The 26,895-nt window shown below is 43.1% G+C and overlaps 1 protein-coding gene across 1 annotated transcript in view; it reads left to right on the top strand.

The window, feature by feature from the left end:
• The window catches only part of SLC22A3 (solute carrier family 22 member 3), a 127,418-nt gene that overhangs the window by 5,241 nt on the left and 95,282 nt on the right, over positions 1-26,895 (top strand). The gene's annotated exons all lie outside the window — the stretch shown is intronic.

Raw genomic sequence — 26,895 nt, forward strand, 5'->3', positions numbered from 1 at the left:
GGGTCATCTGGCAGTCTCCGGCCACCTAAATTAGGACCCGGAGACTGCCAGATGACCCGCTCGGAGCGCCACACACCGGAGCAGCAGTGACGCGACGCTCGGCGAGGTAAGTAAGATGACACCTGGCGCTGACTCGAGTATAAGCCGAGGGGGGCACTTTTCACCCAAAAAAATGGGCTGAAAATCTCGGCCTATACTCGAGTATATAGTTGCTTTTCGATTAGTTGCTGCCACTCTGCTCCTCTGTCCTCCTCCCTGCTGGTGCTAGCTGCAGCGTTCTGTGTCCCTTTCAATCCCCGCTGTTCTCCCCGCCTGTATCGAGAACTTTCTCCTTCAGGTCCCTCCTCTGCTGATTGACAGCAGGCAGTGGGTGTGTGCAACAGCCAGCCTTCTATTGGCTATTGCAATTTTAAATATCCAATAGCAGGCTGGCTATTGCTCCCAGCAATAAAGTTAAAAAAATAAAATAAAGTTATATAAACTAAAATTAAAAATAGAACATTACATTTTAGGGTGTGTTATTTTAAATAAAAGTTTAAAAAAAAAATTATATTGGCTTAGAGTTTTACACTTCACATTATTTTATATCCATGAAACTAATTGAAATGTCTAATATAATACAAACAGTTATTAAAATATATATATAAAAAGGTGGGAAAAGTAATTTTCAGTTTCGGCCTGACAAATTTTGCTGCAGGAGGTGCGTTGCGGTGCCATTCATTTAAATGGATCCCAAATGCACCTCCCGTCCGGAGTGTGATTGCAAGCATTGGAACATGCGGTACTGCAATCCCCTGTGTTCCAGTGCAGTGCGATTTAAAAAAATTTGCACACCGTGTTATTCTGAAGTAAACTTTATGTCTGTAACGCTGCATTTGTGTATTTTATTTTAAATAAATGACGGTATTATTTATTTTATCCGATTAATCGAAGTTAATAATCGGCTAACTAATCAATTATGAAAATAATCGTTAGCTGCAGTCCTGGATTTATGCACCTGTTAGAAACCGGCACATGAGTTTGGTGCAGGTACTGATGTTTGCGGAGGGGCACTGAGGACCCTGTCACACCATCAAGAGTGCGTTCCAGTGCGTTCGGCCTCTGGAACGAAACCCGACCAGCTCACTTTGTTTGGGGCAGGAGGGGGCGTGGCTGTGCATTGAACTCAATTGCACCGAAGCCACGCCCACCGCCCGAGGTGCGATCGCTGGCACTCGAACGTGTGGCACATTAGTGCCTGTGTTCCAGTCCGGTGCGATCTGCAAAAAATAGTGCATGCAGCAATGTGCCACACGTTAGGGTGCCTGTGATCGCACTGCAGGCAGGGGGCGTGGCTGCGGTGCCATTGAGTTCAATGCACTGCCACACCCCCTCCTACCCCAAAACAAAGTGAGCTGGCTGGGTTGCGTTCCAGTGAGTTCCAGAGGCGGAACGTACTCTTGTTGGTGTGACTGGGCCCTGAGGACAGAGTATCTTTACCATACACTCTGTCCTCGGTGCAGTTCACCACCTCCCACAGGCGCTGCACCTGTGTCACAGTGGTGAAGCAGCCCAGGAGTTTTACTAATGGGATGGGCCTGATGGGGAAGCTGAAGAACTCAATCACTATCAGGTCCGCTCCTCTGGTGATACACAGCCTTCTTTTTCAGTCTCGGAATTTTTATGAGTACTCCTACTTGTGAAAATGCCCTGATACTAAACAGCGATACCGGCTCTTTAAAATTTTTAACTGAAGCCGGCACTGTAAACAGGTGCCGGGCTTCACAGGAAGGCTGTCGAGGTCCCTAACAAGGTCCCAGCAGAAGCCGCACATCTTCTCTTCCTTCATTAAACCTGCCCAAAAGAGCAACCAGACCCCTGGTGAGACCCCGCACAGCATAGACCCCACACAGCCCTCCTGAGATCCTCCGCTGGAGACATCAGGCCGGCACTCCGAAGCAGCACAGAATATGTAGCTTTATATTATTCTTCATTAATGTATAATGTATTGCTGGGATTTAAAGTCCTCTATAGCTGGTGCCATTCTGCATTGCTGTATATATGTATTGCTGAGATTTGCAGTCCCTACAGTTTAGAGCCAGTGGCAAAACTACCAGGGTTGCAGTGTTTTCAGCAGGGACTGGGCCCTTGCACTTCTCCATTGTTCTAAAATAATTTTTAGGACAATACTAGAGCTTTCTCATGCTCTGCAGAACTTCCCTTTGCAGCTCAGGGCCTCTTCCTGTAGTGCTGGCTCAGGTTACAAGCCTATAGAAACTAATACACAGACACCGTATATCCATTCCTGAGACAAGGCAGTCTGCTGCAAAACAGAAGTTTTTTTTCAAAGAGCTTTTAGTGAGATCTGAATCTGACATGCTGTCAGGATCAGTCTCTAAGATTATCTGATGTTCCTAAGTTTGGAGCAGCCTAATAATAGCCAAAAATCAAAAACAAAGTTAATTTATCAAGCAGTCATAGTGACTGCTTGATATAAACTGATAAGAAAAAAAAAGTTTAATTTTTTTTTTACAAAGTGTAAAAAAATTAAATAAAGTGTAAAACAAAATTAGGAAAATACAAATTATATATAAATATATCTTTTATACTATAATTAATATAAAAATTCTAAAAAAATAATAATAATCAAAACTTGTGAAAAAAAGTGTTTTCTTCTAGTTTTTTCCCTAATTTTTGTATTTTATTCAAACTAAGTAAGGGGTTAGGTACACATATGTGAGATAATTATATAGCCCTATCTGTCCTCTAAAAAACAATATATAATATGTGTGGGTACATTTAGTAAGAAAGTATATTACTGCTGTGGAAGAATCACACAGCAAAAATTTAAAAAGTGTGTCAGTCATTTATGAACAGAAACAAAAAACTAGCTCAGTCATGAAGGGGTTAAAGCTAAACTCTGGACAGTTTAAAAAATGAACAAGGCAATGGCAACCCCTCGAAAACCCCCACCCCAGGTATGCTCTGAAGGGGCTCGGTTTGTCTAGGGCACTAAGTAGAAATACTTAACTTATTCCTTGTGCTGCCTTGGTAGACCACACTTATGCTGCTCTCGGTGTGTGGGCAGACCCTCAAGGGCCGCAAGTCGAATAGCAGCTTCTCCATGTGACTGGTCATGTAGTGGGGTAGAAAGCATGTGAGAAAGATGTACTTATTTCACCTGATTTTTTATTTTTTTTTATCTCTAGACAAAACAAACTATTAACCCTCGCTGTGTGTGTGTGTGGGCACTGCCTGACGAATTTTCACAGCTGGCTTTACATGAACATGTTATTGTATGCTACAGAAATCATGTACTAAAGTATTGCAGTTGTGTCTTTCTAAGACATACAGTGTTACAACATCATTGTTTTCGTTGTAACCCAATTTCGAATTGTGTGCAATGATACACTTATAAAAGAGTTTAAATAGCCTAAAGCCACCAGTCACATTCTAATTTTCTGAGTGTATTTATAGAAAATGGAGAAAAAAAATCGGAACAAAAGTGGGGTTGTTGCTCATAATGACTAATTCGTTTTCATCTTTTATTCCGCAGCATATTAAAACAATAATGCGGCTATTGAGGATAACTTTTTTTTCTTCTTTTTTTTAGTCTCTAAAAATGAAACTGTAGTATATAAACATTTAACTTTTGGCTGTGGATTTTGCAGGCATGCTTCTAATAAAGTGACACTAAACTCAGGAGTTAAATCTTAGAAATGCATTCAAGTACCTTAAAGGAGAACTATGGGGTCAGGGCTTTTCCCCATAGTTTTCCTAAGGGTAACGGGAGGATACAAACTAGCGTCCTCCCGTCACCCTAACCCCGAGCTACAGCTCACTCACCTCATAGTTCTCCTTTTAACCCCTTCGTGACTGATGACGTACAGTGTACGTCGCCAGCATCGGGGCTGTTTAAACAGACTCCCGGCGGCTTTTGCCGCCGAGTGTCACGTCTGCGGTAATACAATGGTTGGATCACAACTGCGGAGGAGAAGGATCAGTCAGATATGAATCTCAGGCATCACTCACAATCTTAATGGTGAGTTTGAGACTCTACTATCATGAAAATAAATGTAAAACAACACAAGCAGGAACAGTACTATTGCTTACCTACAGGATGTAGTAGGTGGTGCTGGTTTAAGCGTGGATTCCGAATTGCAATCTAGTACACAGTCTACACATGAACCAGTAATCAGTCTAAGCAGCGGTGCTCTCCCACAGGAGTGGTACTTGCGGTTTGGTGGTGGTGGCAGAGTCTAGCAGGTGGCTCCTACAGCAGCACTGCGCAGGTCCGTCTTCCGGATGGCAGCAGGATGGGGTGCGGGTTCGTGAGGCAGCAGAATGGGGTGCAGGTTCGTGAGGCAGCAGGCGTTCAGACCTCAATCACGGAACGCCATGCTGCCTCAACCGTGGCTTTAAATAGGGCCAGGAAGTGGGGAGGGACCGCTGATCGGCCCAAACGACTTCCGCGTTCCACCGTGGAACGCAGCCGCCGCGTCACAACCAGGAGTTCGTGCGGCTTCCGCGTTCCACGGTGGAACGCATAGGGCCGCGGCAGAGACACGAGGCAGCCCAGTCGGCGTCATTACACCGGGACTCGGTTTAAACTTGTAAAGCCGACTGTCGGTTTTACAACAGAAGTTATTCTGGCGACTTACCTGTCGCCAGATCGCGTCTGTGTCCCGTAGAAGAGGCCGCCCCCCCGCGGGACACCGCCGCCGTGCTTCCTGGGCTCCCTTGCCCTTCCTACGGGCCTGGGACCGGCTTCCTTCGTGTCTGCGGGGAGCTGGGGAGGAGATCGACTAACTTCCATTCATCGATACCCCTCCCCGTTCTATGGGACCTGCACTTCAATAGCTTATTTAACTGTACCAATACATGGATTGGCGTCATTCTTTTTCTTTTTGTAAGTGTCACCTATTCAGGGTACACAGTGAGTGATCCTGCACAGTCCGATAATCAATATGACAACCTTTGGACAGGAGCGGAACAGTAAAGGGTGTATAAGCATACACTCGATGGTATCAATTATTGGCCACATCTATCTTTACATGGCTAGCATCACTATGTCTGAAAATGGAGAAGTACCTGTATCTAATTTTACTATAATAAGTGTGTGAATTTGTTCAAAAGTTTGTCTATCTGTTTTTCTACATGTATTCATTGTCGTTTTAATTTGGCACCAGCATAAATCAGTACATACACAATTGTGTGCATATATGTAGAGAAATGATATTGATTTACATGAAATGATGGAGAGGTCTTATTCTGAAAATGCACTGGAAACATGATAGCCACAAAGGGTCTTTTATTGAGCCAAGTGTTTTATTGACTAAATTATTCATCATTGCTAATCAAATACACTGGCGTGGACATGTCTTTAGCTTTCATTTAAATGTGCATCAGTTTGCATGCCATGTCCATAATATTAAAAAGATCAATCCCATGCAGATAACGGAATACAGTATTTTGCTTGGATAATACTTTAGTTTTAGATAAAGTGGCAAACGGTTAAAATTCTGTTAAGTTTTTATTTCTGTCTTTGACTCCATTGGGGGCATTCATCACACCCATGCAAGAAATGAAGGCGCGGAGGAGAGGTTGTCACAGGGACAGAAAGGCACACATGGTGGTATTTTCTTTTTCAGTTTTAACCCTTCACCCCTGTGAGAAATATTTCTTATCACTTTTTGTTCTGAAAGTAAGTGAGGGGAAAACTCCCATAAAAAAAAATCTAAATAGCAGCTCTTCACTGTTATACAAAATTAAATAAAATAATGTGCCTGGAGTGGGCCTAAAAGGTGCCCATACACCTTGCGATTATCGTACGATAATCACGGGAAATCCCGCGATCGTACAATAATCGCAAGGCTTATTCTCCCAGATGCAAATACAGGCGTATGGGCAGACAGTGGAAAATATGGTACTTGCATTTACACGTGCACACCCGCTTACAGCATATTGTGCCCAAAAATCCTATGTACAGAGATACGCAACTCTTACATGGTTATGCTATATGGCCTTATGCCTGTATTTTTGTCCATAGTAATGAGCCCTTATCATGGAGATTACTGTGTTTCCTGAGAGCATTAAATACCTGATCGTGTTGCACTTAAAATTAATAGAATCCATACTGTATATCTGATGCTAGGCCCACTTTAGAGGAGAACTCTGGTGGAAAACTTTATTAACCCTTGCATTGGGGCTACAGTCACACTCCAGGGGTTAACTGCTCATTTTTGTCTAGGTGCTAAAAAAATGAAAAAAGGTTTTACGAACTGAACTGCCAAGCTGACTCCTTACTTTTCCGGTCACTGAAGCGTGTCTCCTCCTCCACTGCAGAGATGGAATATTCCTCAGGGTCCTCGCGTCTATGCACTTGTACAGAATGTAATGATTAACGGGACCTTAGCGCCCTGCAGAGGAGGGGGAGAGACGCTCTTGGGACTGGAGTATAACTTTTTTTTTTTGCACCTAGACACAAATGAGCACTTAACCCTTGCAGTGCAGGGGTAGCCTGGCTGCAAGGGTTAATACAATTTTCACCAGAGTTCTTCTTTAATGTAAAGTTGTGAAGAACAGTGTTTTGTCACTGCTATTGACCAACCACAGATCATGCTTTCCAGATTTTAGTCACATGTTCATTTGTGTCACAGTTTAAGGCCCATGTGACCGCTGCAACTTTGTAGCAGAAATTTGCAACTATTACAAAATTTCTCTGATTGTTTTCTGTAGAAGTTTTTAGCAAGATACTGTATATTGGGCTGTGGACCTGTTCTATATGGGGCATCGTTTGTCATTGCTGCTGTTCAGGCAATGTTGCAGCATGGACAGCTGAGCACACCTAGTATCCGAACTGGCTGCTGTAAACTGCCAGAGTGACAGCCTCCTGTAATGCCAAGCAAAGCGGAAGACTGAAAGGAGGTGGAGTTCCTGACCATTTTAATGAAGCTCCCCTTAAAGGTAGACTCTGATAAAGTGTTTTAAAGAACACTGTTCTTTACAGTGCTGTTTCATAGATTTTCCCTATCCAACTTACCGGGCTGCAGGATCAGTGCATATATCATCTCTGGATTGACTCCTTTTAAGACTATTATACAGTCTATAACCAGTCGATCTAGTTGTGTAAGTTGGTGACTTCTGTTTTATGTCTGATAAAGTGTGCACTCTCTGTCTTTATTCTCTATGCAGAAAAGTATGATCAAAGGTTTTGTTTTTTTTGTGTGCCAAGGATTAAATGTGTCAGAGACTTTCATTGTGGCACAGTATTTAACCCATTTGCTGCCAAAGCCTTTTTTTTTTTTTTGCACACTTGTTATAATCCACATTTTATGACTGACAATTACTTAAAACCTCAAAAACATTAAATATTTTATGAAAGCAAAGATCCTGTGGAATAAAATGATGGCAGTTGCTAATTTTTATGTTGTACGATATTAGCGTGACTCTTTATCAAACCCAAAAATGTAGTAGAAAATGCCCGTAAGTTTATTTTAGTGTCCAAAAACACAATATAAGGCAAAATATAAAATATAACAGTTGCGGTTAGGATGAGTAAATAGACCGCGATACCCAACATGTGTAGCGTGATTGCCGTTTTCATACGCAGGCGCACCTAAAGTGTGTTTTGCTTTAATGTGCTCATGTGGAGGGGGACTTAAAAAATGTTTTTTAATTATTTTTACATTTATTTTATGTAATATTTTTTTAAAACTTTTTTTGTTTTTTTTACTTAATTGCTATCACACAGGGGGCTTACACGCCCCCTATGTGCTAGCATATTAGTAGTGACTTATACCCTTTAAAGTCTAAAAGACCCCTAGTTTCACCTCTCAACTCTAAATAAGCTATTAGAGCACAGATTGCAGTCTAATAGCTTATTGCTCGGCTTATGCAGCCGATCAATGACAGCTTCGGGACCAGAAGTGATGCAATCAGCATTGCTCCTGGTCCCATTCAGCGGGGAGGAGATCTGCGAATGAATGTTTGATGTCTCCTCCCCAGCTTCGTGCCAACACCCAAGATGCCATCCCCAGGCCCGCAGGAGGGGCAGCGGTGTTGTTGTGGGGTGGTGTGGCTCTCGCTATGACATACGTCGGTGGCAGGGAAAGGGATAAAGCATAATTTTGGGGTAAGGGGACTGTGGCACATGTGTTGTGTGTATAGCGAGTAGTCTTTGGTTCCAGTTAATTATGTCCCTTCAACACTTTACAGTCAGCGCTCCCCGCATCATTGTTTGCTTGGAGTGCTCAGGGTGCCCCAGGACTTTTACATTCCTATTGGAAGGATTTGGAATCTCTTATTACAATTATTTAGAATAGTAATTATTATCAATATGTTACCTTTTCACTTTATATGTAAAAATTAAGAACTGTACTTGAATGAAAACAGGTTTTATTATTATTATTATTTGGCTTTGTATGGCTTTGCTGATGTTTTGATAATTTATCTTCTTCAGTTCCAGCATAGTAACAATTTTCCTGTTGGGATTCTCTGATTTAAAATGTTAAGAAAACCCTAAACTATGCAGGAACAAATTGCTAGTGTGCTCTGATCGTAAGCAGCTGTATTGGATAGCAGGGAGAGCAAACCGAAGCTGGCAATTCCATAGCTAGGTCAAAATACTGCTTCAAGTAAATAATTCAGCAGCTGAGTTATGAACTGCTGCGATGCAGACCTTTCACTGCCCTTTTTTCTTAGCAATAGAATACAAATGAGATTCAGTAGCTTCTGTCTCCTGATACATAATCATCCACAGAACATCTGTGCCCTGTAGTGCACTTTATCTATACAACATATTTTACCTTAGCTTAGCGCATGTTATTTTCCATGGTTGTTTCTTTAATTCTTACTTTGTGATCTTGCCAGTATGTAAGAACACAGAGTAACTTTACTGCTCCATCACACATCTCACCCTGAACAAGTGGGTTTTGTTCATAGGAGAGAAGCCAGGGACAATACGATTTAGAACTGTAACTTTAGTTGCATATGCACAGAAGCATAGGATTCCTCTGTGTCTTCTCTCCTTGGATGCGGAGAGAGCATTTGATCATCTATACTGGACTTTCCTGTTGGCCTTACCTATAAGGTCCCCACACACCTTGCGATAATCGTACGATAATCGCAGGAAATCCTGCGATCGTACGATTATCGTAAGGTGTGTGAAAGCCGTGCGACCTCTACTACTGTAAGGTCGCACAACTTTAAACTTACGGACATGTTGTGCGCAAGCGCACACTGCCCGTTCGGCATTGCGGTCATCGGAAGCCCGCCCCTCAGGGGGCGTGGCTTGAGATCATCGCAAGTACGATCTGCCTATGCAAGATAGGCAGAGCGTACGTTTTTTTAAGTACCTTACAACCATCGCAAGACAAAAGTCTTGCGATGGTTGTAAGGTGTGTGCCCAGCCTTACAGTTTATGAACAAGATTATTACATTATAGAACTCCCCTACGGCAAAGAAAGTAAAAGGTCAGCTCTCTGATCGGCTGCCTAAAGGAATAGAACCAAACAGGGCTTGGTATAGCCCGTACAGCAGCCGAAGGCAGCCAAGTGGCTCAGCCGTACTGAAGGCATATGCTTTGGCTCGACTGAGCCAAAGTGACAGGCGAAGCGTGGAGAAAGGTTGGCCGAAGGGCCAACCTTTTACCACGCAAATGACAGCTGGGTGGAGCCAGCCATGATCTCACGGCTCACACCGCCCAGTTGTAATGACAGATCAGTGTCCCCAAATGACCTGGGGACGCTGATCTGTCATCAAACAATAACAACTGGGCGGTTGATGTCATGGCCGGCTACGCCTAGTTGTTATTTATTGGCCGGGACCTGCTAGAAGACTCTGGCAGGAGCCGGCCAATAGGAAACAATTGGTTTTTTTTTGCCGGCATCTGTCGCATGCTTCATTATGTGGCAGGAGTTCATCGCGTGCGGTCGGGTCGGTGTGCATTTAAAAAAAAAAATATTTTTTCTTTTTTTTTTTCCTTCAAAATATTTTTCTTTTTTTTTAATTTTCCTATTTTTTTTTTACATTTAAAAAAAAATAATTTTTCAACATTTTTTTTTTTATTTTGCTCGCTACCTCGGAGGTACTGAGCAGAATAGCTCAGCGGCATTCAATTATGCACTTACTGCCATTCGACCCCTATGACAATAGGGGTGAACGGCAGTGAGTGAGCTTGCCAGAGCTTCGGCACAGCCGGCTCAAGTGAACATGCAGAGCATGTTCGGCTGACTGAAGGCAGCTGATGTACGGCTGATTTTAGCCGATTTACGACTGAAATCAGCCGTATACGGCTAAAGTGAATAGCTGAACAGTGTTCGGCTGACTTCATTTCAGCTGGGTTATTTACTCAGCTGCCTTTGGCAGCTAAGTGACTAACCCTCTTAGACCTGCATAAGTCTTTTAGCAGATTATATATTATTCTATACCACTAACCCTGTACTTACTTTTTTCATCCTTATTTGAGAGAGCTGGACATCTTTGAGCACCTTAGTCATTTTAAAGTTAACATGAGTGAATCCCAAGTATTGCGTATATTGTTAACTGAATGTGATTGAGCTACATTTCAAGCATCATATTCATGTAGCTGGGCCGTAGTTGCTGTTAAAAATCTGGGACTACAGATCTCGGCCAATCTGGGCAGACTGTTTGACCTAAATTATGCCCAACTTCTGCCATTTACTTGAGCGATTTCAAGTGTGGTCAACTATGAAACATTCCTGGTTCGGTAGAATGTCACTTTTTAAGATTGAGAATAAGAGGAAGGATACCTTTTAGACATTACCTATATCAGTTCCCAAATAATTTGGCGAGCCCTGTGGTCATTGGTTTTGAAATACATATGTGTAGGTTCTACGGCAAGGGTGAGTTATAACATTTTAACTCAACCTAAAGAAATAGGGGTAGTCGGCATTTTCACAAGAACTACCAGGGTTGCAGCGGTTGCAGCTGGGACCTGGCTCTGGCTCTCCACCACTGTCCTGAAATCATTAGTCTGTATTGTTTTAGAAAAACTGTCACATGACAATAAACAAAAATGTATCAGTACTTGTATCTGTGAGTACTTGGGCAAGTATCAGAACTTGTACTTGGAAAAATGGTATCGGTGCATCACTTATATATATTTATAAAAAAAAATAAAATGGGGATGTACAAATCCCGGGAGCTCCGTATTCCTTAAAAATGACAGCTGCCTCCTAACTTTTACATTTTTCTCTAGTCCTAGTCCTGGAGCTGGAAAAGTATCTGTACTTGTACTTGTATGTGTACCGAGTACGGTACTTGGTATCTGAACATTCCTGCTGAATTCCCCCCACGCCTGTAATTCCATAGATTTCTCTGTTGGAAGCATGGTTTACCTTCACCAATTCTGAAAGGCCTCAACCTAAGTGGCCCTAAGCCATTGGTGAAGATGATTCCAGTGGAGGAACGACCAGTAGGAAAATTGGTTACAGTACGCTCAGTTTTTAAGCATTTTTTTCTGTCAACTATCAAAGACAGAATCACTTTTTAGACCCTTGACATCTATGGAGGATCTATGTGTAAAAGGAAAAGATAGCTCTCACTTAATCTCTAGGTTGTATATGTTGCTGCTGAAGTGTGTGTATTCAACACACCCTTTTTTTATAAGAGATTGGGAGAGAGAGAGCTGGGCCATAAGATTATGGATTCAGATTGGGATAAGGCTTTTAAATTAAAGGAGAACTATGAGGTGATTGCTTTTCACTCACCTCATAGTTCTAGACGACCTGTGACAATGAGACTGTCACAGGTCGGCTCAGTAGATCGGGAGGTGAGCGAACACATACCGGCGTTCGCTCACCTCTCGATCCTGTCACGGCTCTCTGCCGTGACAGGGGGGGGGCTGGATTCCCCCCTCCCCGCTCCAATCCGCCAGCGCTGACTGGCGGAACGAACGGGGGAGGGGGCGGGTACAGCTGGCTCTGCCTCTAGATAGGCAGAGCCAGCTGTCAGTCACGCAGCTGGGTGGATCCCGGCACAATTGTCGGGATCCGCTTCAGCTGCGGCGTCTCAGTATACAGCGAGCAGTAGCTTGTGGTATACTGTGGCATCTCAGTATACCGCAAGCTATAGCTTGCGGTATACTGAGCCTAGGGTGACGGGAGGACGCTAGTTTGTGTCCTCCCGTTATCCTAAGGAAAACTATGGGGAAAAGCCTTAACCCCATAGTTCTCCTTTAACATTCAAAGCCTGTATTGACAGCCAGATGCAACAACTCAATTATAAGATTTAACGAGATAGTATAGATATCCGGCATTGATGCCCTACTAGCAATGATGCTGGGACTGATTGAAACAATTCCTGAGATTCTCCCTCTCAGTTGGTCATGCTCTTACACCAAGGCTTTGGAAGACAGCAGTGGTGCCTCGGGTAGAGGACTGGATATCTGAAGTCTGCTACCTTATGCGAATGGAGGAAATTTCATCTAGACAGGAGGATATACATCTTTTTGGGGTAAAATATATAAGATAGGGTCACAACTGGTAAATAGACACCAAACATGTCAAGCCTTCAAATAGTTTGCACCCGTAAAAAACATCTATACATTTTTTTGTTTGCACTCCGATGTTCGTGATATGCAACCTGTGGAGCAATTGTCTTTTTTCATGTAGCTGTACCCAACGTGCGTTTGAGTTTATGTTCATTCATGTGGAGGCCAGGTAAAAATTGTGTTTAAAAAAAAAAAATATTTTTCTTTAGAGGTCTTTCATTTTGAAACTTGCTTTTTTTAAACACTTTATTGCTGTCACATAGGGGTCTAATAAGCCTGGTGCGTGAGCTGGAGCGAGTAAGGAACGCCCACTCGCCACTCAGCGTCCGGCCGTTTATTTACAATCCGCTGGATGGCAAGTGGTCAAGCAGGTGCCAGTGCCAGTGTTTGCACTTTGTTTTTCTCTTTAAAAGATTGCACATTATCCTTTAATAAATTTTTTTATATGTACAGTATATAAATTCAATGTTTCTTCGTGCTTGGATTGTGCATCAGATGATCAAATTTCACTTCTCTAGAGGGAGAAGATCGGTAACTGAGCGATCGGTATGTGATCACTCAGTTCCCGATCAATAGAGTCGACGTGTGACAACTTCTGTGTCCCACGCCGACCCTATTTATGGGGATGAGTGTTTGTTTTTCAATCTCCCCATAATTCTCCTTTCGATTCCCTCTCGAAAATAATACATTGACTTTCCAGTACGTTTTTTTAGCCATCTTGGTAAATGAATGCTGGATTTAAAAACAAAACTGTTGCCATCCACTGTTGTTTTTTTCTTTTTTCTTAACATTGTCTATAACAATAGAGTAATATAATAGTAATAAGAGTTTTTCTATAGATTTGTGTTAAAATTGTAACAGCATTTTGTACCTAAAAAAAAAATAAAAATGGATCTATCATGGGACAAAGGAAAGAGAGGCAGGATTACTTGTTATTGGATTACTGGACTTGCATACGGGATAATGGATGGTTCATTTCACTAGAGAGAGAGGCAGGAACCAGGTTGTTTGAAGATGGTTCAGAAAGTTTTCTAGATTAGCTTGTGTGGACTGCATGTGTTAACCAAAACAAGTTCAGTAATATTTAAGACTGGGTATTGAGAGCCAAGCCAAATCCTTAATCATAATTCGTTGCTTGAAATGTTTTAATATTGTATTTCAAACCATTGACTTGTAACATTTGTTTTCTTTTCATCTTTGTTTAATCATGGAATGTTACATATTAGTTTCAATTGATTTATTGGTATGCATTCCCTTCTTTTAACCACACAATGCGGATTGTATAAAATAATTTGTGAACATATCTATTAAAAAAGGGTGTTCTCTATCCTGTACGAGGGTGTACTCTTTCACAGTTTTGAAATTTTGGAAGATTTGTATCATACCCAGTGGTGTATTTTGGTTTGGGGCTGCCCTAGGCAAGCTGAAACTCAGGCACCCCCACAAAATTTGCCCCACCCCTTCCTGTTTAAGACTTATTGCGTAACCTATCAGTCGCTGAATACAGCACGCATTCTGTATCCAGCTTTAGACATATTCCGCGTAGCAAGTAAGAGGACCACACTGTGCTGGTAAAGGAACCCTGCAGAGCCCTGCATAGATTCTGCACAGCCCATCTGAGAGTCTCAGGTGGGCTCTATGGTGGGCTCTGCAGGGTCTCAGGGGGCTTTGCAGGCTCTGTGGTGGGGTCTATGGTGGGCTGTGCAGGGTCTCAGGTAGGCTCTGCAGGATCTCAGGCTGCAAAGCCCACCTGAGACCCTGCAGAGCCCACCATAGACCCTGCAGAGCCCACCTGAGACTCTCAGATTGGCTGTGCAGAATCTATGCAGGGCTCTGCAGGGTCCCTTTACCAGCACAGTGTTGTCCTCTTACCTGCAGTTCCCCAGCCTGCCTCCTGATGGCATCTGCTGTCAGCTTGAGCCGCCTGCTGCTGGACCCGGCCTCCACTACCAAACCAGTGCTGTTTGGTCCCCAGACTCCTCCACTGCCGGACAGACACTTCGGGGACCAGCCTGTGCTATCAAAGTTTGTTACTATGTTACAATGTGTGACCGGTCACGTGGTAACACATTTTAACGTAATCCCACCCAGTTTTTTGGTGGTGGAATGTGTGACCGGCAATAGGTGAAGCATTCCAACGCTTTGTCAGCTGTTCCAGGGCAGATCGGCATCGCAGATGGTATGTGCAGGAGAACCGATCTTCCCTGGAACAGCCGATCGTTCCTGAAATTTCACTTCTATCCGACTCTGTGAGTGCGATCTCACATTCTACCCCACTCACAAAGTTGGATAGAAGTGACATTTCAGGAACCATCGGCTGTTCCAGGGAAGGTTGGTTCTCCTGCACATACCATCTGCCACGCCGGTCTGCCCTGGAACAGCTGACAAAGTGTTAGAATGCGTCACCTAATGGCGGTCACACATTCCACCGCCAAAAAACTGGGCGGGATTACGTTAAAATGTGTGTCACCGGTCACACATTCCAACCTACCCGGACCCACCTCCTCCTCTTCCCCGCCTCCTCCGTGACAGACCACCCCCCCACAGATCTTCCCTCGCACAGCCACAGATCCCCCAATCCTGCTGAACAGATCGGCCCCACATTACAGATTTCCCCTCCTTCCCTCCCTTTCTTCACGGTCCAGACAGGACATTAACGGAACCGACTACCTCCGCCCCCCTCCTTGCCACCTCCTCCTGCCAAGTTGCCCGATCGAAGCTGCGGGGACCCGGATCCGCCTGCTCCTCACCATTCCTACGCACCCGCCTTCTCCTCACGTCCCCTCACTGCCTTCTCCTGGCTGTCTCCTCCTTGTCTCCGCCTCCCCTGTTACTTCATGAGGCAGACGAGGCTGCCGGATTTTGTGCAGCTCGGCTCACCTCACTGTTGTGGGGCGGCATTTTCGCTGCCCTCTGGAGAGTGCCGTCCAAGGCAAACGCCTTGTTTGCCTTGACGCAAATACGCTCCTGATCATACCATGTATCATACCATGAAACCCATTATTAATAATTTAGCTCAGCTGAACTCTACTCTCATGAAATATTCAATAATTTGATTAAAAAATAGTACAAAATAATTAAACCAAACATGCATGTGTCAGTTTTCACTATTTTTACATCTTTACATTTTTAATGTCCCACTGGATACAGATGCAACATAATGTATGGTTATGTGTTTTCTTAATGTAATAGGATTAACATCCTGTTAATGTACCATTACTGAGAAACTTTAATGTATTAAATGAAAACACAAGCATGTTATTTCCTAATTACTCTACATGAAAGCTTTCAGTGAGAATGTAGGTAATGACTACTCTGTTTGGTACAAAGCCAAAAAACCTAAAGCTTAAAACACCACAAAGTCTGTAAGGGTCAAAGACATGTGAAAGAAATTGGAATGTTCTTTTAGAATTCCCCAATTAGGCTGTATAATGGCCTGTTTGTTGAAAAATGTGGTACAGTTTTTAAAGAAAAATAAAAAGTAAACTAGTTATGGCATACGGCTACTTTCAGTTCAAATAGACTAATTCCAAAAACTTTAAATGTGTAGCCAACGAAAGAGGTGTTTTGTACACAAACCATTACGTTTCCAGTTTTATAGACTGTTCTGGATGAGCACATGAATCAATTGCTTTTGCCTATTTTTGTCAAACTGCTTGCAAGTTCAAGTAGAATAGTTTATTCGTTTTCATTTTACTGAGTATTACGCTTATATTGTTAGCCCATTAAGAATTAAAATATCGAGTAAAGTGGAGCCTTGGCTGAGTTGCCTGCTGGCTCCTTAGTCATCCTTTCAATGGGCTCTCCCCATCATAGCTAATTTTCTCTTTATGTTTTTCTGGTTTTCTGGCCACCCTCTCATATTCTAACTGCCTTAGTATATATTCTGCACAATTTAAAATGGGCTACAAATTTACAGGTGTGCAGGCCCAAGAACAGAGTACAGAGATAATGCTGCCGAAATTACTGTAATATCCTGACCGGTCTCTTTTAAGACCTTCACCTCATAGATGTTTTGTTTTACTAACCTAGTATCAGAGGGAACAGGATGTTTTGTGTGATATGCTGACACATGGGGGGTGATTTACTAACCTAAACACACGCACTAGGTGCGTGTGATTTTTACATGATATCTGGATTTTCAGTGTTGGGTTGGGTGTTGTAAGTTCACTTTGCAAATGAAGGCAGATATTTTAAATCAGCCTTTTCTAGTATGTAAAATCTAAAAATTTTCCTTGATTTTAAACCTTTACAATTATTCTTTTGAAAATGTAACTGATAAACAGAGGTTCCATACAGTGATAAACTGTATGGAATGAATAGTTGTTACAGAGATATAGGCAGTGGAGTTATATTCAAATCTTGACTTGAGTTAACAGTCAAGCTTAAGCACATCCCTCCAACTTCGCAAGTCTTCCTATTAGTCTTTGATTATGATAGGTGGCTTCAATGAGCAATGGGGAGACTTGAAATGTGAAAGGGGTGAGGCTGAACTTTTACAGCGAAAGTGTCAAAATGTGCATTTGACTTCGGGAACCTATATTTCTCAATCTACTTACAAACGTTTTCACCAAAGACAACCACTGTACATCTATTTTCATGATATGCCCAGTTTAAATTGTTTAGGTCTATGATAGGTTTACTAAACCATACAAAAATTTCACAGGGCAGGCAGAATCACACACCCATAAAATATTTCTGTAAAACAGGGGTAGCCAAACTCCGGCCCTCCAGCTGTGGTGGAACTATAAATCCCATGAGGCATTGCAAGATTCTCACAGCCACAGACAAGACTCCCGAAGAGAGATTCATCATGGGATTTGTAGTTTCACCACAGCTGGAGGGCCGGAGTTTGGCTACCCCTGCTGTAAAAGATCTTTCCTGAAATGTGCATGCACTGTTTGTCAGTGTATATGTTTATGGCTCTAGAGGGTGTAGTATAGGACATCTCCAGATCTTTAAGAAAACAATAATAGTCCTCCAGCATGGTTAGTTCATTCTTAGGGGGTGTTTTGCATAGATTCTAATTTGTCTATAAACATAGGATCGGTAAATGATTTTAGCATAAGTGGCCAAATTAAGCAATGATGATCCTATAGCTAAGGGCCAGGACCCCTTGGTAACATTTGTCAAGTTATTTGGGCCCCTCAAAGGTAAAATTATTTTTTATTATTAGGGATGCACCGATGCTGAGTATTTGAGCGAGTACTCGTACTTGCCCAAATGCTCCAATACGTACCTCCGATACCGGAACTTCCGGTTAGAGATCTCCCTCTGACCACAAGTGCCAAGGGAGCATAGAGCTGGCTTCCTTTCCAATCAGGAAGCCAGGCGATGGGTTGTGACCCACCTCCCGGCTTCCTGATTGGTTAGGAAGCCAGGCTTTCTAACCAATTAGGAAGCTGAGTGGTGGGTCATGACATGCCCCTGGCTTCCTGGCAGCCTGGTATCCTGACCAATCAGGAAGCCGGACGGCATCTAATGACTGATTGGTCAGGAAGCCAGGCAGCCTCGGCAAGTGAAGCCGGTGTTCTTTCACTAGAACATCGGCTTCACAGGCAAAAAAAGAAGCCAGGTGACGGGTCAGGATCCACCACCCGACTTCCTAACAATCAGGGCACTTGTATCGGCCAGAAAAAAAATATCAGTTTTCGATGCTGGAAAACTGGTATTGGTGCATCCCTATTTATTATAATAATTATTATTATTAGGGATGCACCGATACCGTTTTTTTGGTATCGAGTATGAGTACCAATACTTTCTTTAACGGTTCTGTGTGCCCCGATTATCATGAAGGCGGATCATAACCCGCTGTTCGGCTTCCTGATTTGTTAGGAAGCCAGGATGCCTAGCAACAAGTGAAGCTGGTTTCCTAGCCAATCAGGAAGCCAGGAGGCGGGTCATAACCCGGGGGATTGGGACAGAGCAGTAGTCTAATTACAAGTGATGTAGGCTGCTGTACAGCCACCGACATCACTTGACCGACTTCCACTCTGTACATATAGCCCTGCTTGCTCAAAGTAAAAAAAAAACACACTTGCCTGCTGTATGCTTCTCCCTGGCTGCAGATGCTGCAGCGACATCTGGCAGCCGGTGGGAGAACTGATACAGCTGTGCTAGGAGGAACCTGAGGAGCCTCTCACCTAGCGCAGCAAAAGGCATGCGGCGACCCACACAACAAGGGGTTGCGACCCACTTTTGGGCCGCGACCTGCAGGTTGAGAACCACTGGTTTAGACTAATGCTTTGGTCTGCTCCCATTTTCAGAAACTAACCTATTTGGCAAAGATGTGTTTAAATGGTACAGCGCTAACCGTCCTTCGTTGATGGATATGTGAGAGATCAGAACGTTATGATCAAAGGTTTGGAGCATACAAATAAAAAAGTGTGTAAATTGTAAACGATGTATCAAAAAGTGTAAATGACATCTATATAAATAAAGTGAAAAAACTAGCAAGTGTGTAAAAGGATATTAGTCCAAAATAAATGTCAAAAAAACTGTTCAGTGGTTTGTAAAAAATGTACCAAATATATATAAAGTAGAGGTGCACCGAAGTGGAATTTTTAAAACCGAAACGAAACCGAAATAAAAAAAAATGTCAGGCCGAAACCGAAACTGTTTTTTATTTTTTCAATTTTTTTTTTATAAACACTTTAATTTTTTTATATTTATTTTTATTTATTCATTCATTTTTTATTAAATTTTTTATTTTTTACTTTACTTTTAGGGGCTTCGGGGAAATATTAGGGGTCTAAACAGACCCCTGATATTTCCCTTTTAAAATAGAAAAAGAGATTGAGAACACAGAGTCCTCAATCTCTTTTTCTGTGTCCCCTGTTATCAATGAACAGGAATCCTCTGAGTGTTCCTGTTCATTGATAACATGAGAACATTGTTTGTTTACTATAACTACAATTATGAATGAATGGGGGTGATGTAGATCACTCCCATTCATTCATAATTGAGGATATAGTTAACATGCCATATCCTCAATTATGTACACACACTTAGCGATCACTGATCACTGAGTGTGTGTATCTTGCTTTTCTCTCTGATACGCTGTCACCGGAGGCTGATCAAGCCGTGTAGAGAGGAAAGCCCAGCCTCCTGTGACAGCGATGTCTCCGCCCACACACCGCTCTGCCGAACTGTGATAGGCGGCTGAGCGGTGTGGGAGGAGAGATGCCGCAGCTCACAGCGCTCTCGTCCTGACTCCTGCAGCGCTCGGCGGCTGTCACTTTCTTTTCTCCCCGCTGGAACAGCGCCCAGCGGGGAGAAAAGAAACCAGGGATGACCCGATGTATTTTCGGCCGATATGTTTCGGCGGCCGATATATCGGTGCATCCCTAATATAAAGTATATAAAATATAAAACCTGTGTTTAAAATCTAAAAGCGTGTAAGAGAGTATACAAAAATATGTGTCATGTGTAAATAAACATGTAACAATAAAAAGGTTTCACAACAATAAAGTGCAACACTCAATGTACAAATATTAGTCAAAAGATTGGTAATTAATAAACATATATATATGTGTGTGTGGGTAGTCAAGATTGACTAAGTCTTTTAAAGTCTTAAAACCCCATAAATGTAAAGCAAACTTCCACAGTGAAATCAAGTGCATTTTCCAATTGAGTGATGTATCCAACGAAAATCCAGAAAAGGACGAGGAAAAATCCCCTCAAGGGAATGCACTCACCGGATCAAATGATGTTAAACAACCGTTTGTTTCATCAAGGTAAGCCGGAGCTGTGTCTCTGCTTCTCCTGCTCAGTGGAACTCCAGAGAGGGAAGGAACTCCTTTTTCTCCGGGATGTTAAACAAAGGATCTTCACTCATAGAAGTCCCCAAGTCAGATATCCAATCAAGCAAGAAGAATAAAAAGTACGCACATAGCGTAATAAAATCCAGGTTTATTTAGATCACAGAACATACAAAAAATGGATAAAAAAAGCGCTAAGATTGGTTTCGTTTAAAAAAAAAGCCGGCTGGCCACTTAAGCGTGACTCCTTAGACTGGAACGATGACGTGAGAATAGGCCCGCCCCCGGGGGGGGGGGGATTTATTAAAAACGAAACCAATAAACCTGGAATTTATTACGCTATGAGCGTACTTTTTATTCTTCTTGCTTGATTGGATATCTGACTTGGGGGACTTCTATGAGTGAAGATCCTTCGTTTAACATCCCGGAGAAACAGGAGTTCCTTCCCTCTCTGGAGTTCCACTGAGCGGGAGAAGCAGAGACACAGCTCTGGCTTACCTTGATGAAACAAACGGTTGTTTAACATCATTTGATCCGGTGAGTGCATTCCCTTGAGGGGATTTTTCCTCGTCCTTTTTACTTTTACTTCCTTTTACTCTCCATTAGCGCAAGTTCTTGCAAATATCTCTAACCTATTTGGCAGTTGTGCTTTACACTAGTGATACAATGTGCATTCAGGATTTTTTTGCTTAGGAGAACTATGAGGTGAGTGAAAATCACTCATCCTAATAGTTCGAGCCGACGTGTGACAATGAAACTGTCACACGTTGGCTCAATAGATCAGGAAGGGAGAGCGAACACATGCCGTCGCTCGCTCACTTCTCGATCATCTCCCTGCAGAGAGCAGTGACTGTCAGTCACGGCTCCCAGCAGGGATTCACCCTTCCCCGCTCCGATCCTCCAGCGCTGTCTGGAGGAACGGATGGGGGAGGGGACAGGCACAGCTGGCTCTGCCTCTAGGTAGACAGAGCCAGCTGTAACTCACGTAGCTGGGTGGATCTCAACAGTAATGTCGGGATCCGTCCCGGCTGCGGCTGTCTCAATATACCGTGAGCTGTAGCTCGTGATATACTGAGCTTTGGGTCATGGGAGGACACTAGTATATGTCCTCCCATGACCCTTAAGAGAACTATGGGGAAAAACACTTACCCCATAGTTCTTTTTTAAGTCTGCTTAACTGCTCATTGTAGATTATTCAGTTACAGTGTGGGATTGTTGGAAAAGAGGGTTTTGCTTGTGGTGAGAGTTGTTGGGTTTCTGAGAAGTTAGAAGTAAGTGCAGCGATGCCTGGTTAAAATGCAGGCACAGCAGGGGCACTGGTCGGAACAGCACTTGTTCTGTGCGATTAATGATGGTCACATGTATCAGGTTTAAAACACCAGATGATGACTTGAGTTAATACCCATAGCTCGGAAGTTGTTCTCTGTGTTTGTAATTTTGCTTTTAGCTTGAGTATCAGTTGTTTTGAAGAAGAAATTTATTTGAGTGGTGTAGAGCTTGACCTGAAGGCTTGTTCACATCGGATGCATTGGGGCTTTTCTGGAAGACATGGGCTTTGCATGGGATATATACTCACCTGCCACTTTATTAGGTACACCTGTTCAATTGCTTGGTAACACAAATTGCTAATCAGCCAATCACATGGCAGCAACTGAATGCATTTAGGCATTTAGACGTGGTAAAGGCGACTTGCTAAAGTTCAAACTGAGCGTCAAAATAGGGAAGAAAGGGGATTTAAGTGACTTTGAACATGGAATGGTTGTTGGTGCCAGGTGGGCTGGTACTGAGTATTTCAAAAACTGCTGATCTACTGGGATTTTCAAGTACAGCCATCTCTAGGGTTTACAGAGAATGGTCCAACTCTAGTGAGTGGCAGTTGTGTGGAGGAAAATGCCTTGTTGATGTCAGAGGAGAATGGTCAGACTGGTTTGAGATGATAGAAAGGCAACAGTAGCTCAAATAACCACTTGTTACAACCAAGGTATGCAGAATACCATCTCTGAACGCACAACACGTCGAATCTTGAAGCAGATGAGCTACGGCAGCAGAAGACCACACCGAGTGCACAGGCTCTCCAAAATTGGACAATAGAAGATAGGAAAAATGTTGCCTGGTCTGATGAGTCTCGATTTCAGCTGCAACATTCAGATGGTTGGATCATTTGGCATAAACAATGTGGTGGATATTTTCTTGGGACACTGTGGGCCCCTTAGTACCAATTGAGCATCATTAAAATGCCGCGACCATGTCCATACCTTTATGACTACAGTGTACCCATCTTCTGATGGCTACTTCCAGCAGGATAATGCACAAAGTTCACATCATCTCAAACTGGTTTCTTGAACATGACAATGAGTTCACTGTACTCCAATGGCCTCCACAGTCACCAGATCTCAATCCAATAGAGGACCTTTGGGATCTGATGGAATGGGAGATTTGCATTATGGATGTACCACCGACAAATCTGCAGCAAATGCGCGATGCTATCATGTCAATATGGAACAAAATCTCTGAGGAATGTTTCCAACACCTTGTTGAATCTAGGCCACGAATAATTAAGGCAGTTCTGAAGGCAAAAGGGGGTCCAACGCGGTACTAGCAAGGTGTTTCTTAAATAAAGTTGCCAGTGAGTGTATATATTCATTCTGTGTGAATTAACTAATTGTGGTGAGAATGGGGCAAATCAATTGTTGTTAGGCTATTTTCTGTTCTGGTCCACTATGGTTTTAGGCTCTTCTATTGTAAAAAAAAAAAAAGTAGTACCAAGGGGACTTCTGCACTTGCTTGTGTGTAATAATCCTTGATTGTAAAACTGTAATCCCTCAAGTTAAAAATGCAGAACTTAAAAGTATCTTGTACCTGGTTAGAGGCCAAAATGACAAGAGGGCTTCCACTACACCTCCGGTACGGACACCCCTGGAGTCAAGCACAGGGAGTGAAGGGGCACAGAGTGACATTGGTGCCAGGAATCCAATCCATGAAAGCTCACTTCTAGAGAATGGCTTGACTGTGAGGTACTTGGGAAGGTCAGGGAGAACTGAATGAAGAAAAAGGTTGTTCCTGCCAAAATAAGAATAAAACAAACCTGTTAGTTTTTTCCTAATATAGTAAACCTGTTGAAAACTAAAGCCTCCTGCCAAAAGAACGCATTTTTCTTAAGCAGGCCTTTGGCCAAAGGGATTTCCTGCTTCCTACCTGAATTACCTTTTACATTAAACTTAGATTGTTATGCTGCAATTACAAGGGCATATCGGCTGCAGGCCATCAATATCTGTGATAATACATTGCCAGCATTCTTCAATGACAGGTAAAGTAACAGAGACAGAGGTTACTTGGTTGTGTGTGTGCGTGTGTGTAACGGTTTAAATGAACAGGAGGTGATGTAGATCACTCCCATTCATTCATAATTAAGGATATAGTAAACATACCATGTCCTCAATTATCTACAAACACTCAGCGATCGCTGAGTGTTTGTACCCGCTCTCCTCTCTGATACGCTGTCACAGAAGGCTGAGCGAGCGGTGCAGGGAAGGAGAGCTCAGCCTCCTGTGACAGCGCGGGCTGTCTCTGCCCACACACCGCTCTGCTGGGCTGTGATAGGAGGCTGAGCGATGTGGAAGGAGAGACGCCAGCCGCTCACAGCGCTCTCCTCCCGCAGCGCTCGGCCGGCTGTCACACTTTCTCTCCTCCCCGCTGGGACCCAGCGGGAAGGAAAGAAAGCAGGGATGCGCCAATGTATCGGCAGGAAAATGGCACTTTTGGCGGCTGATATATCGGTGCATCCCTAATATAAACCATGCACGAGTCAGGAACACCCAGGAACAGTCCTTTCGACCTAGAAATGGAGGTTTTATTCCAGCCAAAGCCCTACAACACCTCTGGGCTCCAGGACCCAGAACAGGACTTATTAGTATTCTGAGAAAAAAAAGTGTGCTTTCTCTGTATGTGTCATCAACCCTGCAGCCTCTCACCATGTGTAGCTGAGAAAGTTCACCTGCTTGCTAGTTTCTTCACAATATGTTACATAGTAAAAAAAGATCCAGTAATATTGATTGTTGTTGATACTATAGAATCTAGTAGGTATAAAGCAAGGTATATACATTATTATTAATAAAGTGAAGTTAATACAAATACAATACCAGGATTTAGAGTTATCAGAAAATATATAGTATAGTTAGCTATTTTTTGTGATATACTTGTCTATCTATTTCATGAATGCCCCTGTTATCTTGTAAAAATACAGATCAATGGTCCTACCTCAGAGCTGTCTCTAATATATTTTGTTTTTCAGTTGATCAAACAAAAATTCCACTAAAAGTTTAATCTGATTACATAGACAACAATGTGAAGCAGAGCTGTTTAGTTACCTGACTCTTGTCTTCTTTGTGAACTTAATAACTTCAATGAACTGGAACAGTTCTAATAGGGTTAGTGGAAGACCATGGGAAGTGTTTGAACTAATACTTATCAGGACAAACTTACAACCAATTGCTTGGCAATTATTTGCAATTACTGAGTCGGATTATGTGAAGTCAGTTCCTTCAGGACATATAAATAAGCATGGCTAAAAAACTTATGGTACCAATTCTTCAGAAAATGAGAACATGCTGGTGAGTGGGGAAGTGGTAATTGCACTTGGTAAGAGAAGGCCTTATATAACTGCAAGGCAGGTTGAACCAGCGCTTCTACAACAACTAAAAGAAGGTTAAACATCAGGCAAACCTAACAAATCGACTACTGTCTGTGTACTTTATTTTCGCACTGTTACATTTTCAGGACAGGCTTTTTAGGGTATTACCTTCTTCTCAGTTTGTAAGGAAACAGCCCAAAAGTTAGTGCAAATAAAATAATCACAGACGGTACATAATTTCCTCTGTTGCAAGTGCACTAATACGGCTACAATCACCTCCATCTCTGACTGCATGCATGTTGGCAGCTTCTTCAGAATGATAGAAAGATGTTTCTTTATAATATATGTGACAATTTGGTTTAATAAATCAACACAAAGATTTGAACATCATCTTCCGAGTGCTTTCTACAAATTAAAACTTAGGCAGACTTTTTGTTTTAAAATAGGTTAGCATCATTAAAATAATTTAGTGTAGGAGCACATGTAATACACCTTTAGTCATATCATTAAAGTAGGACATGTGGGTAATGTAATTTTATAGCTTTTATTTACTAGAATATGGTGATCATGCAGTACTGATATTCTGTTATGTAAAGGTTTTCTGACAACTCACTTGGCTGTAGGAAAGCACGAGGTTGTATGTTAGGGGTAAGCAAACTCTAATTATAAGCTAAAATATATTTTTGTGCCTACTGGCAAACGTTTGCATGCATTTTCCTTTTAGAAATCTAGTTGTGTTAATTCTAAAACCTCACAAAGAAAAAAGCAATCAGGTTTCAGTTGTGGTTAGAGTGGATATGACTTGTAATTGACTACAGATGTATTCAGCAGAAAAAGAAACCCTTTTTGTTTCCTCATGCCAAAACAGAGGGGTGCAGAGAGATGTAATCACCATTAATTGGAAAAAGTGGTTCAGGAGTGTGGAATTCCTAGCGCCCGACGCCCGGGACATGCAGTTTCGGGCGACGGGCGAGTAGTTTTTTTTTTACATTTAGCCCTGCTCCGGATAAGCAGAGCTAAATGTACAGCATGGGGCGCCGCTCGTTTTTATACAAGTGATATAATTAGAACACTTGTATGACAGGATCGGCGGCTATTGTGTCCGGTCATCGCCACCGTGACCACGGCACACAAGTTTACCATAGAGCCCGAAGAGCAGATGAAGAACGGATGTACTTCGTCTGCTCTGTGTAATCACTGAGACCGTGGCGCTGTGATCACTGCACAGGAACTGCACAGAACATCAGTTCTGTGTTGGAGGGCAGGTTCCATAGAGAGAACCTGTCACCTCCAAACTATCACATAGGAGTTTCTCTCCCATTCATTGAAAGACACAGGGCAATAGATCGTAGATCCTGTAAGGTAGGGTATATCGCCACCTGCAGGAGTAAAACGCTAGGCACATAACAAAAAGACAAAGACAGCCTAGGGGGCGGCCCCTGCTGGTGGCCCAACCCCCCACCTGCTGACAAGTCTCCAGTTTTTTGCCTAGCGTCAGAAGTGAGGAGCTAAAAGATTTTTCTCTGGAAAATGTCTTTCCTTCCTTCTGTTTTCGTTGCAATTCTTCTAGCAAGTGTCACCAGGGCGACATGCTGGATGGAGATGGATCCTTGTAGTCTCCCCTGGGTGGCCATCGAGCGCATGCAGACTCTGCCACGGTGGGTCGGCTGCGACTAGTACTCCCTCTGGGTGCCTGCGGGTTCGTCCCGAGGGGTACATATTACAGGGGGTCCTGGTCCGCCTGTCACAGCACTCCCCGCAGGCTGGCAGCGCCGCGTCTGCGTCCGGGGTGCCGCCTTTCGCTGCTTCCCTGCACGCCTGGGCCTGGTAAGTATCTGCAGTGCCTGTTCTGTGGGAACCGGCTCTCAGGTAAGCTGGCTGCACTGGGTCTGTCCCAGCTGCAGCTTTTCAGCTCCCCCCTCCCCCCCTCCCTCTACTTCATGGGGCCTGGATGCGTGCCTGCCAGCGGGGGCTGCCCTGGCCAGCGGTGTGCCTGGGTGTGAGCACTGTAG

This window comes from Nanorana parkeri, unplaced genomic scaffold, assembly GCF_000935625.1.
Source record: "Nanorana parkeri isolate BGI_ZX_2015 unplaced genomic scaffold, ASM93562v1 scaffold869, whole genome shotgun sequence".
In the NCBI taxonomy this organism is placed as follows: Eukaryota; Metazoa; Chordata; class Amphibia; order Anura; family Dicroglossidae; genus Nanorana; species Nanorana parkeri.